Below are 16,016 nucleotides of genomic sequence, written 5' to 3'. Positions count from 1 at the left end.
GTCCATTATCTGTAATCAGGCTCTTGAACTTCATGGCTGGCAAACCTCGTTTCAGAGCATTAAGTGATAGCAGCGGCTGTTGCGTATTACTGGATCTATTTTTCATTAATTAGAGTGGTAATGAACCATCATATGGCACTTTTGTCAAACCTTTGTAAACAAATCCATATCTAGTGTGTTACAAGATCTGCTGAACGTTTAATTTGAATTAATTCAATATATTTAAGTAATGATGCGTTGCGTGTCTGTCACCTTGGTATTTAGACACATTATATAGTTTAAATACAGACAGATAGTAAATCTACTGCTCACGATAAACAATATAAACAGCCATTTTACAGTATAATTTGAACTCTAAATAACCTAGCGATGGTCTGTAATTAAGTATATGCTTGACCAAGGAGACACATCTCACATCACATCTTGTTATAAATCCCAGCAAAATCAAGTACCAGCAGGAGCAAATTCCATGTTGAGGGATCTCCCGCCAGCCTGACTTGAACTCATCGCAGAAACACACTACCCACTTCATGCCAGAAAATACTCTGACATAGGTAGTGACTTTAAGACTGGAAATCAAAACTTCCTCAGATAATTTCAGCAGACATAATTATCTGCAATGAACAGAGGTGCTCTTTAGGCTGAATTGGTCCCAGACTGTGTATGTTTTTAAAACTAATATTTAGTGGCATATCTTCATGTTTGACAGTCCTGGCAGTACAGTTTTTAGAAATATATAGGAAAAATAGCATCTTTTGAATATCATCTATGGGCCTTATTCTTTCACAGTTACTTTTGCTGGCTCCTACCCTCACTGCTGAGTAAACTACCATTTGATGTGTGTAAAGACGTCAGGCTCTGGTCTTCTCTTTCTAGAAGTTGTATGTCTGCTATTCAAAAGAAATCTGCTGGTTTGGTATGATGCAGTTCGTGTTGAAATTTCTTTCTGGTACATGCTAAAGAATTCAGCAGCCTGTATTTGTTGATTGGCATGGGTTTTTGATCTTACACTAGTGTCACTACCATGTTGTTTTGAGTAGAGGAGTGCCTATCACAAATTGGGCAACCTGAGTGAGGTGTGTCTAACGACGACTTCTTTCCCACTGGGCAGCTGTGGGTAGAGTCATCTTCATGAGGGTTGGAGATTGAGGTTTTGATCTGAGGTCTGGGCTTTTTTTGCATACATATTCTGTGTGTCTATCTGCTGAGATATCTGCTGAGGAAGGAAGTCAACAAGGCTAGTGTAAGATTTCTGATGAAATTATTTTTCAATGAAAAATACTGATTAATTAAAATCAAAGTAGTTCATGGAAACAGACAGACTCCCTTTTCCTGAGGAAAGACATTTTGTATTCAGTCTGCATCTTTTTATCCTTAACATTAGAAGCACTCTTTATCTCAAACATGCAGAATAGCCAATAATACAGTTTCTGGTTTCTGGATAAAGTATGGTTAAATTCTTGCTCTGGGAGATTTGGAGCGGGAAATTACAGTCTCTCAGCCCCATTGAAACTATCCAAACATCAATAAATAATTCTTAATTGGTCCCGAGAGAGATGCTGATTTACCCTGTCACCTGGCGTTAATTGTAGTCATCTGCTACGTGAGAAACCTTGATTTTGTTCATCCAAAGAATAATCAGTCATTCATAAATAGACAATTCCAGCAGTACAAATTAGAAGAGATTCACACCAGAATGGATGAAATGGGTTAGAGCACTGGGATGTGAAGAATCAGCAAATGAAGACAGGTTTGTGACAGAAAGCCTGTTAAAAGACAGAGACCTTTTACTAAAAGGAATTTATTTGTGACATTAGGATTACTTTCTTAGAAAGCTATTGCAGACACTTTCCCAAGCATGAGGTAGTTATGTCCATTCCAAACAAGACTGATATAACTCGGTACCTTCACTAAAATGTTTAGCGATTCCTAATTCACCTCACTTTTGTTAGGAAAATCTCCTAAAGTCAAACGTCAAGTCAAATGACTTAGAAATAATGAGGTTCTCTGTCTGTGCTCACTCAGGTTCTGTAAATGATTTATGGAGTCTTTCAAATGATTGATGATCTTTCACATGTGAATCTCAGAAAATATGTTGTAGTACTATAATAATAATAATAAATATTATTATTATTTAATAATTGGTTAATAATATTACATATTATCTATTATAAAATATCTTGTAGATATTTATCTATTATAAAGTATCTTGTAGAACTTCCAGTGCTGCTAATGAGCCTGCCCTCAGTGACTTGGAAATGAACAGTAAGAAGGAGGTAAGCAACTGACAGACCAAGAGGCAGTCGACATTTTCTGGTTTTAGACTCGATATGTTCAATTTTGCTCACGTTTTTTAGGGATGGCTTTAAACTTGTTGCTGCTAGAGATACCCAGTATATTAAGATGCTTACAGAAATATCTTTCTTTTCGCTACCTGTCTTTATTCGATTTGAGATGTTCATATCCTGCCTTACTGTGCTGAATTCCCATCATATCCATAGGCAAGATAGTTGCTTAAATTTCCATACATACATGTAAAATTCTCCAATTCAAAATTAAGTAATTGTTAATGTAAGCACTGAAATGGAAGTTAGAGGTAGACAGGTAGCCTACCTCAGCATATGGAGTCTCAAAAACAGTAAAATAGTTGATTTGTTTTTCAAATTTTATCATTCCCAGTATCTAAAAAAAAAATTATATTTTTAATTAAGTAAGTGAATAACATGTCAGAACCTTATTGATATGCAAGGAAACACTCATCTTTCTTGGCTTCTTTCCAGATGAAACATGACGTTCCTTGTAACTCCCATCTCAGATCATAGCTCTTTTCCATAGCTCTGTGAGAGGAATTGCCACTTCTGTGGCTGTCCAGGTTTTGCTTTTGCAGCAGCGAATTACACTCTCCAGGCAGAAATCTGAATCGTTTAGGAACATTTCCATATTGGTCCAAAATAGCAACTGCCCATTAACTCTATCCTTGGCATACGTGCAGCCTCTCACACACTTGTGATGTCCGGAGCTTGTGGTACTGCTTTATTTCAAAAGTCACTTTCAGAGTGTCTTCTATGCATATACTTCCTTAGGGGTGCTTTGGTAGCGTGTTAACAATAAATTTCCATGTTAATGCCTTGGTGTGGCACATTGGATAACTGTCAGTCTGACTATTTGAGCCATGATTACCTGCTCTTGCTGGTGTTAGTCAATCAAATTGTGCTTTCTCTTGTGGTGTCTCAGCCTCACCTCTGTGAGCCCAAATGAAGACATTTGAAAAGGTCTACATGGAGTTTACCAGCTTGGCATGTAGTGCAGGAATCTTTCTAGAAAGGTTCGAAAGTGCTATGCAAATAGGGGAAACATAGTGAGAAACAATCACCCTAGGTACTGTATTGTGCGCAACTACCTCATTCACATTTTTCTGTAATAACACATTTAATAATCCTTGTGCATGGATCACTTTGCTCCTTTTTCATTCACCCTGCAACATATGACAGCAGGCAACATGCTGCTATCTTATATTTGCTGTATGTCTTTCCATCTCTTCAGTGGTCTTAGTTTATAATTATTACTCTTATGCTTGTTTAATTTCGTGACTTTATTGCTGTCTTTGCTAAGACTAATTTGTTTCTGTTTAGGTCATGTGTGTGAGCCAGGTCTCCAGGAAGAGAACTGTAGCTGCAGTCAGTTGAAAACAGTGGTTTCATTTTGCTTGGCTGTATTGTCATTTAGAAAAACAGACATTTTCAGTTGATTTAGAGATAGTGTTATTTTCTACAAATGCGGTTTTCTGGCATCTGCTCAGCTTTAATTTGTTAACTGGCAATGCTGACAGTTTAAAACACAAGCTTTGCCCCCTGTTATGTTCAGTACAATCAAATTGATTGCCAGGTGTCTTCGTCCAACCTTGCAACTAGCTTATTAGTGATCACAAAGCTTGACGAAATTCAGTTTCCACAGATGTTTCCATTCTTTTACATCCCTTCAGAGAACTGTGTGTTGCCACCAGCACTGCTAAAGTGACGGATGGGCAGAGTAGTCCAGTGGGAATTGCAGGAAATCTCTATTTTTATGATCATGCCTTGAATGGTTACACTCCAGCTGCTACATTAGAGAGAGACTTGTGTACGAGAAGAGAAAGTACAGTTTTTTAACTCCTTTTTACAGCTAAACTGTAACTGTGTTAAACTAAATACAGCAATTAGGAATGATTTGACAATGTAACAACATTGTTACATTGTGTAACAGAGTTACAGTATTTGTATCTCAAGTTTAATATGGCTAAGTAGAAATATTTGCGTATTTCTAGATGGCAAATTGGACATGTTCTGCACATTTTAATTTCCTCTCTTCTCTTCCCACTCCTAGCACTTAAGCACCTGGCTCACATAGCCTATAGTCTCCTCTTAAAGAAAAATTACATTTTTTACCTTTAAGCTTGTGCTGATAACTCTCAAAGGCAAGGATTTGACCTTTCCACTGATAGATGATATTGCTGTCAATAACAAATCTAAGAAAGGTGTCCACTAGCTCTGTTTTACATCAACCTCTGTAAGCTCCAAGATGATGTAAATGCTATTGGAGTCTGGCCTAATCCATCCCTGCCACAGAAAGAGGCAGCTTCCACCCTCATGCCTCCCAGTCCTAGTGCCCCAACGTGTGTATGCGACCATCCTGGGAGCAGCCAAGGTGAAGGCAGGGCCCCTTTGGCCCCAGGGCTCACATTCACCAGTCCAGCCTGCTCATGAGATCTCCGCACTGGGAACTGCTCCGTCTCAGATTAAAATGTCATGAGGCAGAGTGGAGAGGTTGTCACGCAGAGTGGCACGATCTACTGTATTTAAGATCTCACTTTGAGATTGTCTGCTGTTGGGTTTGTGAGAAAGCTACCAGATTATGTTTTTTTCCCTCTTGGACAAGCACTGAATAGAGCTTCCATTTCTTTCTTCACATCTCCCGCACCGGAAAATCTCAAGGGTGATTGCAAGGTGCCCCACACTAGTATTCTCCAAAACATATAAAGCTTCTCACAGGCACAGTAGTCCCTCTTAGGCTACCCACCCACAAATTGCACACGGGAGAGCAGCTGAGTGTAAAGAGTGGCTGGAAATCTCTGGTTCTGTATCACCTGAGTAAACTCTGTATTTACAGAAACACAGGAGCCCCAGGAGGCACTCGCACTGACTGTGCAGACATCCAAAATAGTTGTGTAGGTTAGGAATGCAAGTTCTGGTTTTAGGCAACTGGGAGAGATATATGCCTCCAGAGGACAGCTCAGAAAAATTAAGGTAGGAATTTATCTCTTTCAGTCAACACTGAGGGACTCTTGTTCCTGCCTTCAACATGTGCATTAGATAACTGAACTAGATACTGGATACCTTCTCTTCCACCCCACCCCGTGAATTTGAGAGCAGGTTATTAATACTGCCTCTTCCCTCTCCATCTACAAACAGGCTTTTTGTCTTCTTCAATGACATGCATTTCTCCCTCCTGCTCTTTTCAGCATCATTACTTCTGAATTTTTGCCTGTCCACTTACATCCTCACATCCAGGATTTTTCTGTTGTCATGGTTTTTTGGCCTTTCCACTCCCATACAACTGCATCACCTTCGCTTTGTGTGTGACTCGAGAGCACGTTACACAGGCACTTCCAGACAGCCTGCCTGCCTGTCCCTCCCTGAGATTTTAGAGTCTGATTGGAAAGGCCGTGAAAGTGCAGGCTCCTGCCTACAGATTCCTACGTATGTGGTTACAAGCACAGAGACAGCACTGATTCTTCTGCTGGGCTGGATCACACAGGAGCCCTGTTTGGGGTCTTTCTACACACTTACTAGCGCCAGATATCTCTAAAAAAAGGTGTTAATACCTGTAGTCCAAATAGCCAATCACACAACATTTTTGTTTGGACTTCGGTAATTAGTGGCTGACTCATACAGGAATTTGGATCCACTGAAAAATCTAATTCCAGCAATTCAGGGAGAAAATCCAATCTTGTCTTTAATTTTCCCTGATTATTCCTTTATATCCCGTGGCAATGAATTTTACAAGTTAATTGCATGTTGTATTTCTTTTTATCAGATTTAAATTGTCCTTTGATCTCACTTTTATAAGGAAGGGTAAATAGGAGGCATCCAACAGACCTTCTTATCTTCTACTATTTTGCATACCTCCATCTGCCATCTCATATTTGTCTTCTGACTAACTGCTGCTAAATTATTCAGCCCTTTCTCCGTACACGATTCTTGCCATGCCTGTAGTTATTTTGTTTTTTTCTTGCTGATAACTTTGTGGTTTTCTTAGAGTCTGACCTAATGAACCACTTTATTCATCAAATTTGTGTGTGTGTCCGGCTATCCATCCTGCTGCCTTTCCCTCCAGAAATCTTCAGGTTTTTTTCTCTCCAGAACAGTAGCCTTTTTCACTAAAGTCTGCTATCATCCAGGAAAAAGCCTCAGACATAGTAAAATGACTAGCAAGCCTTATTTTCCCAGGGTTTTTGAGTTACTGGGCAGAACAAGTGAAGATTTATGGGAAGGATCTGCATGTGTTACTGATGGTTTTTTCTTTGGTTGGGCACAAATTGGGCTGACGAACACTGGGTCAAAGATACGGTTTTAAATGTGTTTCTGTCAGCTTGTCTTAAAGGCAAATAAAACTCCTACTGAATAAATAGTGCTTTATTCCTTCTGGCAGGTGCATATTAATATTGTTAAAGATCAGTTATTGGAAAAGGCTAATAAAGTATGAATCCATGAAAGGCTTGCAATTGAATTTAATCTTAGCTTGCAGGAGGCCCTTAGATTTTTAAGATTTATTGAGCCAGCTGTTAATAATATAAAGATGTTTGCTGAGGATTTATTCATATCCATAGAAAGAGTGTGTACTCAACAAGGCCATGAACTTTAATTGCTAACAGTACAAAGACAAGTGAAATGTTCCCATTAACTTTATTTTCATCCAGATTCAATAAAAAATTGTAACCATAACTACAGTTTAAAATCCAGTGTTTGTTGAGCTATTGAGATTCTCAGCCCACAGAAGAATATTTTGTTTATCTACAATGAAAGGTAAAATGACATTATTTTGATTTATTTGTCATCATGGCCTGAAAGTGTGCTACTTTTACACAGGAACAGTGTACATATACTTTTAGTACATTGGCATATTAATGAGTAACATCAGTTGATCCATTCTTGGGGATGAAATTAGGATCTCATTATAAACCTTGATTTAAAAATGACCAAAAAAAAAATCTAACCCATCTTCCTCATTCTGAGATTTCCTATAGGAATATTTAGTTTTAATCTAAATATTTTCAATATTCACTTTTTGAAAATATTCCTTGTTTTCTGTTTTAAAAATTGTTTGACCTACAGATTCCAAATATATTGTGTTTGGTTAGCTTCACTAGCAAGTGTCTTTGACTAGTTTCCAGTTTTGTTTTATTTTCTCTGAGAGCAACATATGATTGCATTGTATGGTAAAGAGCTTGATTACTCAAGGCTTAGTGAAGGCATACTAAGGTGCCTATGAAGAAAGAGATTTACTGGTGCTGCTTGGAGTATTCATAGATAGAGGCAACATGGGATAGTTCTCTTCCTTGACATAGAAAGGCTATCCAGCTCCCATCTGTGACTGAGGCAAAAAATCTTAAGCTAATTGTTTTTCATTAAGAAAGGCTGAAGAAATATACTAAGCATTGGACCAGCATAAAAGCAAATGTTTAGCAGAAAGGTGAGTGAATTCAGTTTTAGGAAGTAGGTTTGGTTTGTTCCCCTGGACCACGTTGCTTTGCAGTGTCTGTGTGTGTGTGCTGGGGGTCAGTGGCAGAGATTTAGATGCTTATCCGTCCTGTTTGATGTGCTGCAGAGGAATAAGCTGAGCTGCTTCGACATCACGTTCCATCAGTTACTGCCACCCTCAGCCAAGTGTACACTCTTGCCCCAGCCAGGTTGAGACCTGCACTGGGGCTCGATGTAGCCTGTTCTTGCATGGATGGGCTCTCCAGTGACATGCCATGGGGTACGGTCCCCTTTGCGCACAGCTGCTTTGCAGAACTGATCTTGTCCCCAGCACCAGACTCTGGGGGTTCCCATCAAACCTGGAGTTTCAGCGTCAGGACATGGTGCTGTAGCTAAAACTCACAGTATTTGCGGTTATAAAACCCTTGAATTGACCTCCTAAAACACACTTGCAGTTTAATGCAGATTTTATTTTCCATGGCACTGAAAATACATGAAACAGAACCTCTTTTATACTACTATATTGAGTAGTAGTTTAACGTCAGTCAGTGACTAAGAACCACACATTGATGCTTTTTTAATATAAAAAACATGTATTTTTAATGTATTATTTCATTGTTACATATAAGAGCTGTATCATGTAAATAATATTATGTAATATATACATTTTTACAATTTTAATTTAATTTATCTTACATAATTTTAATTCCTACTGTTTTCTCTTTACCAGAAAAGATAGCTTTATGTGTTGGTGAGCTGCTTTTCTAAATAGACTCACTTTGGCTATGTAAAATTAATATGTGTCCTAGAAAGGCGATGTATGTATTTCCAGGAGGTCACTTTCATTTCACGTGAAAATATTTTGCTTCATCACAGAATTCCAATACATTGCAAATTAAAAATATAGATGGAGAGAAGGTTTCAAGATGGTTCATCTCTTTTGATCTCTCCACTCAAGTACTGATCAGCTGATGAGTAAGAAAAATCCAAGTTTCTATGCACAGATCCGTTTTGGTGAACTCCTTAGAATTGAAGTCAGTGACTAATGTAGCCTTTTTCCATTGTTAGAAGAAAAAAAATCAGGGTGGAAGTAGTAACTCTGGATTTTTTTTTTTAATTCCACTTCAGTGCCTAGACAGTATTAGACATTTTTGAATAACTTATTTCTCTACAATGTGCCACTGCCATACATCCCTGTCTTCCTGTTTTTCAACAGCAATAAAAGTCAATTTTCACACTCATCTGTGTTTATCTCTGCAAATTATCTTGATACACAAAACTATTTCTCTTTCCTACTTCTAAAAATACCAAGTTGTTTTGTATCTTGAAAAAAGATTACAAAAGGAAGCGAAAGCACCAACTTATTTTGCCTGTAATGACAATTAAGATGGTTTCCAGCCAGGGAGTTATATATTTGAAAATGCAAAGACCTTTTGGCTGGAGTGACAACAACATCTGCAAAATCTGGTTATCCATCCCAAGAATTTCCTGAAGATATCCTGCCAATTACTTCTACTAGTAGGTGACGATTAATCATAACGTGTCTGGCATCTAAGCAGAGAGATCCGATCCCTGACCAGAAAGAAAAGCTATCTTCAAGCATAGCTGAAAGCAAATTTTGCCAGGACTCAAGAGCCTGAGCACCATTATTTTTAGAATATGGAAAAATCAGATTATCTCATATTGCTTGGGATTTCGTTGTTGTTGATGATGTTGTTTAGGGTTTTTTTTCTTTGTAAAATTGAGGCCTTGTTGCTGTAAATCTACTCAGCTTCTTGTGGGAGGTGGAGAACTCAGCTTCCTGCCTCCCCCAAATGACGCTAGAGATGTTCAGGTGATATAATTCAATGGATGACATCATTGAACTGCTTTTTTTATAGGCAGACAATAATGCTTGAGCGTATCGTATTTCAGAGGGTGAATTCAGGTCACCTCGAAAGACTGTATGTCTCCAGAGTAGCCTCTAAAAAGCCAGTTTGCAGATTTTTACAATCCTGCACATACTGAATTGTACTTTATCATTAAATAATTCTGCGTCTTCCAATGGGACAAATTACAAAATATGATAGCATTCATCGTCTTTCTAAATATGGTAATATTCATCATCTCTCCATTCAGAAATGTAATTACAGGTTTAATCCTTAAAATAAAAATTAAGATTCTGGACATTTTAAAGACAAAAAATATTGAAAATTCCTGGTTTCTGGGGTAAATACTTAAGCAAGGTCACTGGAAGTTCAGCCCATATTAGACCAAATTTTGCTGCCATAACTATGTGAAATATCCCACTGATTTCATAGCGAGGGGACTATTCACAGAGCAAAGGAACTGCCACCTGGGAAAAACATTACAATTTGCCTCTTTTCAAATTAACTGTTGCAGCATGCTCTAATCACGATTTTTATTCTTTGCCCTCTTGAACCAGTTGAGAGAAGTGGTTAATTCCTTGTTTGAAGCTAAAAGCATTTTTGCAGCCAGTTATGATGAAACGACCTTTTCCATTCTATGACCTTTCTCAACAAGTGCTCAAGGAATAATGATACAATTATTTCCCTCTCTGAATACCCCTCTATTAGAGTATTCAGAAGCCTTAAACTCTATGAATGTCTTTTTCTTTTCGGGGTTGTTTTTTTTTTTTTTAATTAACCCACAGGAGCATAAAATACACCAACGCCAAATATGTTACTAGGTGGTGCTAAAAGGCTGCTGTTCCTATAGATGAGTTTGTATAAACAAACGTTTTCTTTTAGGAATCTGAAAAAGAGCAACCTTATTTTCTCGTACTGATGTGAGGCTTAAGTCAGGTGTTGGTCCTTAGGCTACACCTTAAACAGCTTTAAACTGCCAGTTTATATCCTTTTAGTATAAAGCCTACTGAATATATTTTTGTTATCATATTTCTGTAGTATGACATGTTCAAATACAGTGCTCCAGAATGTGTGCTAACTTTGTGCTGTAGTGTCTGATTAAAATTCAAAGTACATTTCTACCTTGATGATACCCTCCGGCTCCAGCCAGCTAGCTGTGGAGATCATTGTAGACAAATTGAAGGGAGTTCTGAGAGTAGCAATAAACACAATGAAGCTACTGGAAGAACTGATATACGAAGAGATATTAGAATAACTAAAACGCTGGTCATTCCCTCCCTTCCACCACTCACATCTCCTTGCGACTCAGAATAGAGAGCTGTTAATTTTTTTCTATGGAGTTGTTGTTGTCAATCTGGATTAAAACTTATTTAAACTCCTTAGCGAGTGAGAATAATTGCTAACTGTGCTGCAGTACAAATATATATAACCTGTGCCATTGTAAGCAGGTGAAGTTGATGTTAAAGCACCCTTGGTGCTCTTAGTCAATTACGGAGCCCAGTGGCTCTATAACGCCGCAGAATCGGATTGCTGTTTTTTCAGGAATAACTTTGAAATTTAGCATAATGAACTGTCCTGAGAACTATTCACAAGTAATGACCACTACAAACTGTGTCTTTTCTCTGGGTCATAGATAATTACTCTAGCCCAAAATTAGACCTTGGAAGGACAACCTAAGGGTAGCCTAAATTTGGTCATACTGTTGCTAGTTAATTTCCTTTGTGAGTTAATACAGCTGCAGGCTAGATAAACCACGTTCTTGACATCTTCTGCTTATTCCTGAAGTTTTTGGGGCAGGTGTGTCCTACTCTTGTTCTAGCTCATTGTCTCTCTGTACTCTTCTGTAGCCAGAACAGACACAGTAAGTGACAGCCATTGCCATTTCCTGCATATTCTTAACAAGGTTGTGTAAACTGGGAGCATTTTCTGTGAATTTATAGAAAACACCATTTTGATGATATGATGATGACCCTAAACTTATTAAATATTGCTCGTTTTCTACTCTGATAAAATCAGAGAAAAAATTCCACAAGATTCATTTAAGCTGTATTGGCTCAAAGTGTCATTTCTATTTAAAAGGAAAGGACATTCCAACATGTCAACATTAAATGCAGGCAACAGGAAAAGGTCACACTAACATCTTATTATACATAAGACTTTGAAGAATATGAAAGAGAGAAAGAAAATGCTGGTTTGTGTATTAGTTTGAGCATGTGCATGAGCTTTGAGCAAGCGAGAGATCATCATGAATCGCATTTCCTAATATTGACGTTTTCACTTTCTTTCTGTAATATTAGAGATTGTCCTGATGGCACATCAAGACTTTGGGATGGTTCACTATATCCAAGCAAATCTTCTGTATTCACCCTTCTGCCTATTTCAGTTAAGATCTTTAACTGGGCCCATTAGCATGATACCCTTCAATACTGTAAAATCTCACACCATTCAAAAAGTTCATGGTAGGAACATTACATTGAAAAAGTCATTACAAATAAAACAACCCATTATGATGATTTATGATGCCTCCTTTTTTGTCATTATGAATCTCTCAGTCACAGAGTTGACATTGGAAGTGCTTATGGCTTAGAAATGCAAACCACTCTTCCAAGTGACCCAGAGTTTCTGACTGAGGCTGAGCAGGGTAAGGAAGCCAAACGTTGGCCTTCCTCTGTGAAATGGGGAACTCAGGCTGGCACATCTCTCATGAGCTCGCTGAAACTATTCCTGAGTTTCAAGTTGTTGCATTATTGGGCTTCAGTTACTTGTCTTTACTTAAATGTCACTATTTTAGTGAGACTGGACACTATACAAGGGTAATCTATCCCACACATGAGTTCTCAGTTCATTTTTTTTTATTTTCCAGGGAGGAGTCCAGTTGTTAACAGAGTGACTGTCAATTAAAAAAGCCTTTACTAAGTTACTATGAAAAAAACTTTCATGTAATCTCAGGGATTTCTTGAGAGGTACTAGCTGAAAGATCTGAAATGGAAGAATTAGTTGTGTGAAATTTGATTTGAAATCAAGTGTTCAAAAGCAAACATTGCAAAGGCTGCTGAGAAGATCTGAAATCTCAGACTGGAGTTAACCGGGAAGGACACTATCTGCAAAGATAGGAATATGAGAGAGATTTCTAAAGAATGAATAAAATCAGTCTCACAGCTGAGGAGATGCTTAACATTTTAAAAGATCATAGACAAGATACTGGCTTTGAAAAAAATCAAAAAAGTAAACGTGCCTCAGAAACTTTTGTCTCCTAGTAAGTCATCACAGAGAAGTTTGGAGTTATACTCTCCATTACTCACTCTCACATCCTAAATTTTCCTGTTACTTTACAGCAAGATATGGAGTGAAACCTTAGTCCCAGTTAAATTATTCAAAATGTTGCTATTCACTTTAATAAAGTTGGGTTTCACCCATAATCCACTTTCTGGGTTTGTTTTTGTCTTCCTGATTTCCCAGTTTTTCCACTAAAAGGCAAGAAGGAAAAATACTGATAGAAGAAAATATTGATAGAAGAGGAACATATTGATAGAAGTTTGTTAAAGTCTTCTTAAACTACAGAAATACTGTGGCTATTTTAGCAAAATGCAGTGGAATATGAAAGGAAGTTCAGAAGAAGATTTTGCTCTCTTATGTTTATCAGGGCAAACGGCACCTGAGATACGTTGGATAAAAATATTGCAGAGAGAGAATCATAAAGTACTTTTAATTTTTCCAGTGCAGGTACGCTTAGATAAGAAAACCAAGCAAGTTTAACATATTCAGAAGTGACTTTCAACTGATGCAGACTTTTCTTTGGACTCTGATTTCATTGCAAGAGGGGTTTATTTTGATTTATCTGACACCTGTTCCTGGCAAGTTAAACTACACTGAAATAATGTGCATGCCTGCCTTCCCCGCCTCCAAGGGAAACACAGCCAGGAAGGGCTGCCTTAGGCAATGGGCATACTCTTTCCTTCCCAGTTCCCAGCCTCAGGAGTTGGTGGGGGTGGGTTTTTTTGGGGGGGTGTACTGTGAAGAGGTAAAGAAGATGAGAGAGCAAGATGTGAAAAAAAACACCAGCAGACTTGAGAAGGCTCTCTTCCCTCCTCTCCAACTGTTTTTTAAACATGTGCCAGTGTGTTTTCTGCTCCCCCATTTCCTCAGCCTCTCCTCCCTTTGCCTCTCCTCATCCCTACCCTCCATCTAGAAGGCTATACACAAGTAGATAACTCCCTTGGACCAATACTTCAAAAAAGGGAAAAGAAAGCTATGTTGCTGTTGCCTTCTTTGTCTCACGCAGTCAGAGGGGACCAGAGACCCTCAGCAGGGCAGAGGGTTCCCAGCAGCCCAGGGCAGACACCATGTGGTGCTGGGAAAACTGAATTAATCTGAATATTTTGCCCTGGGGAATGTTCAGAAAACTCTGTGTTATAACTCTGTGTCAGAGCTCCTGGAATGGGAAGGAATAAGGGCAGGCAAAAATCGTTAGAAAACTGCCCTATTGAGAGTGATTGAGGGTGACCAAAACCCTCAGTAAGCACTTTAATGATTTCCAGATCAAATGCATAATTCTTAATATTTGGGTGACATTAATCTTTTTTAAGTTCTAAGAATGATTTGCAGGAGTGCACGTTGCTTTTCTAATGATCTCTGGTTCGCTGCTAGCCAGTCACCACTAATTAAAAATGTCTGCTGCATTGCCACTCTGCTCGGAGCAGCGTGGGACAAGCCAAGCTAACCTTGCCGTCGTGTTAGTAGCCAGGGACACTCTTTCTTCAACACAGTCTGTATTGCTCATGGCTTTCTAGCGCGCTTTGTGTGAGTCTCAGATCCAGATAAACACACCTAAATATAGAAGTTTGCTTGTAGGTGGGTACGTGTGCGCTACGTGTCTATACTTCCAGTACAGTCGGTCGAGATCCAGGGCTTAGTTCAGCGGAGTACGTAGAGGTGTCCCCTGTTACATGATATTCCCTGCTCTCCAACGACTTCTCCTGAAGGGCACAGCATTCCCAGGTCTGAGACCATAGCTGACGGACCTAGAGGATGTCTCAGATACCTTAGGGCGTCTCAAATGGCACTGGACAAATAAATTCGGGCAGCTGAGTGGAGCCTTTTTTTGTACCAAGCCCAGAGCGCGAGCCAGCTGAGCAGCTGGCAGGAGCCTTCCTGAGGATTAGCTGCACCTCTCTCAGTTGACATGATTTCCTTGTGCTGTGTGGAGAGTTCAGATGCCTGCTTCACATGTAGACACCTAAATTTAAATGTCTTCACATGGAGCTGAATCCCACTCCATCTATTTTTCTGATCTCCATTAGAGTTTGTGATGTCTTTAACTCTTCCTGGTCAGTTATCCTGTCTCTGGATTCTCACCCAGACATGCTGCATCTGGTTACTCTGCTCTTGAGACTTGTACTGCACAGAGATGCCCTAGGATACTTTATCTATTTCTGCCTCTTCCTGATCTCTGAACTTATTGGGTTTACTTCTAGAAGCAAATCCAGCTTTTTTAGAAGCCATTTATATAGTAGCCACCTATGATCCACCTAGGTAGTAGCCAAAAGTATTTTAAAATGTTGTAGCATAAGACAGGCAGAAGGTCAGCCTAGTCTAACAGACTGTGGCCAACAGTGACACCAGTCAACAGTGGACAGTCAGGGAAGATCACACAAGCAGGGCAAACTTACAGCGATATTTCTCCATAAGAGTCTCTCGGCGTCCAACAGCCTGCTACTTGGAAACATTCTGAGCCAGAAGTGGGGCTCTTGGTATTAACTAGTCCGGGATTAAGTTTTCTCCCATGAGATCATCCTCCTGGCTTTGAACCCATGTAAACTTTTAGCATCTTGTGACAAAGATTTCCACAATTTAACAGGACACTCCTTAAACCACAGGTTGTCTGTACCCATAGTGTTGTAATAAGAGGAAAAAGTCATCCATAGGTGAGTCCTGAGAAACCCAGGATGTTTGCAGGCAAGGATATTTAGAATGTGACTTACTTTGGTGGCTGAGCAGAACGAACCAAGGCTATTTCCTATTGTACTGGAGCAGGCTAAGGAAACAGTCTCCTGCTTGTAGGTACAGCTGGTCTCTCTCACCACTCATCTGGAATGGGGGACCCTTTCACTTATATGGTCATTCTTGACTTGTAGGAGCTATGCTTGAGACAAGATGAGTGTTCACATCCAACACAAAAGAAGGAAAACTCATTTCAACAAGAACTTGCTTTCAGGAAGTTCTTTGCTGGCAAACATGGGGTTAGATTATCCTTGCATATAAACATACAAACACCACAAAATCCTAAGATTTAAACCAGGTGTATCTTACAAAGGCCCTTTAAGCTTGTAAAGAAGGTCAGAAAATTAATGATGAGGGGATGAAGTAACACAGCGCTTGTTCTGTCCTTTTCCAATCCCTACACACTGGTGTG

At 39.0% G+C, this 16,016-nt stretch overlaps 1 protein-coding gene across 5 annotated transcripts in view; it reads left to right on the top strand.

The window, feature by feature from the left end:
• KCNQ5 (potassium voltage-gated channel subfamily Q member 5) overlaps positions 1-16,016 on the top strand; it is a 311,589-nt gene that overhangs the window by 245,694 nt on the left and 49,879 nt on the right. The window lies entirely within an intron of this gene.

This window comes from Tauraco erythrolophus, chromosome 2 (assembly GCF_009769465.1).
Source record: "Tauraco erythrolophus isolate bTauEry1 chromosome 2, bTauEry1.pri, whole genome shotgun sequence".
In the NCBI taxonomy this organism is placed as follows: Eukaryota; Metazoa; Chordata; class Aves; order Musophagiformes; family Musophagidae; genus Tauraco; species Tauraco erythrolophus.
The sequence above is the reverse complement of the archived record's forward strand: the minus strand, read 5'-3'. Positions and strand labels throughout refer to the sequence as shown.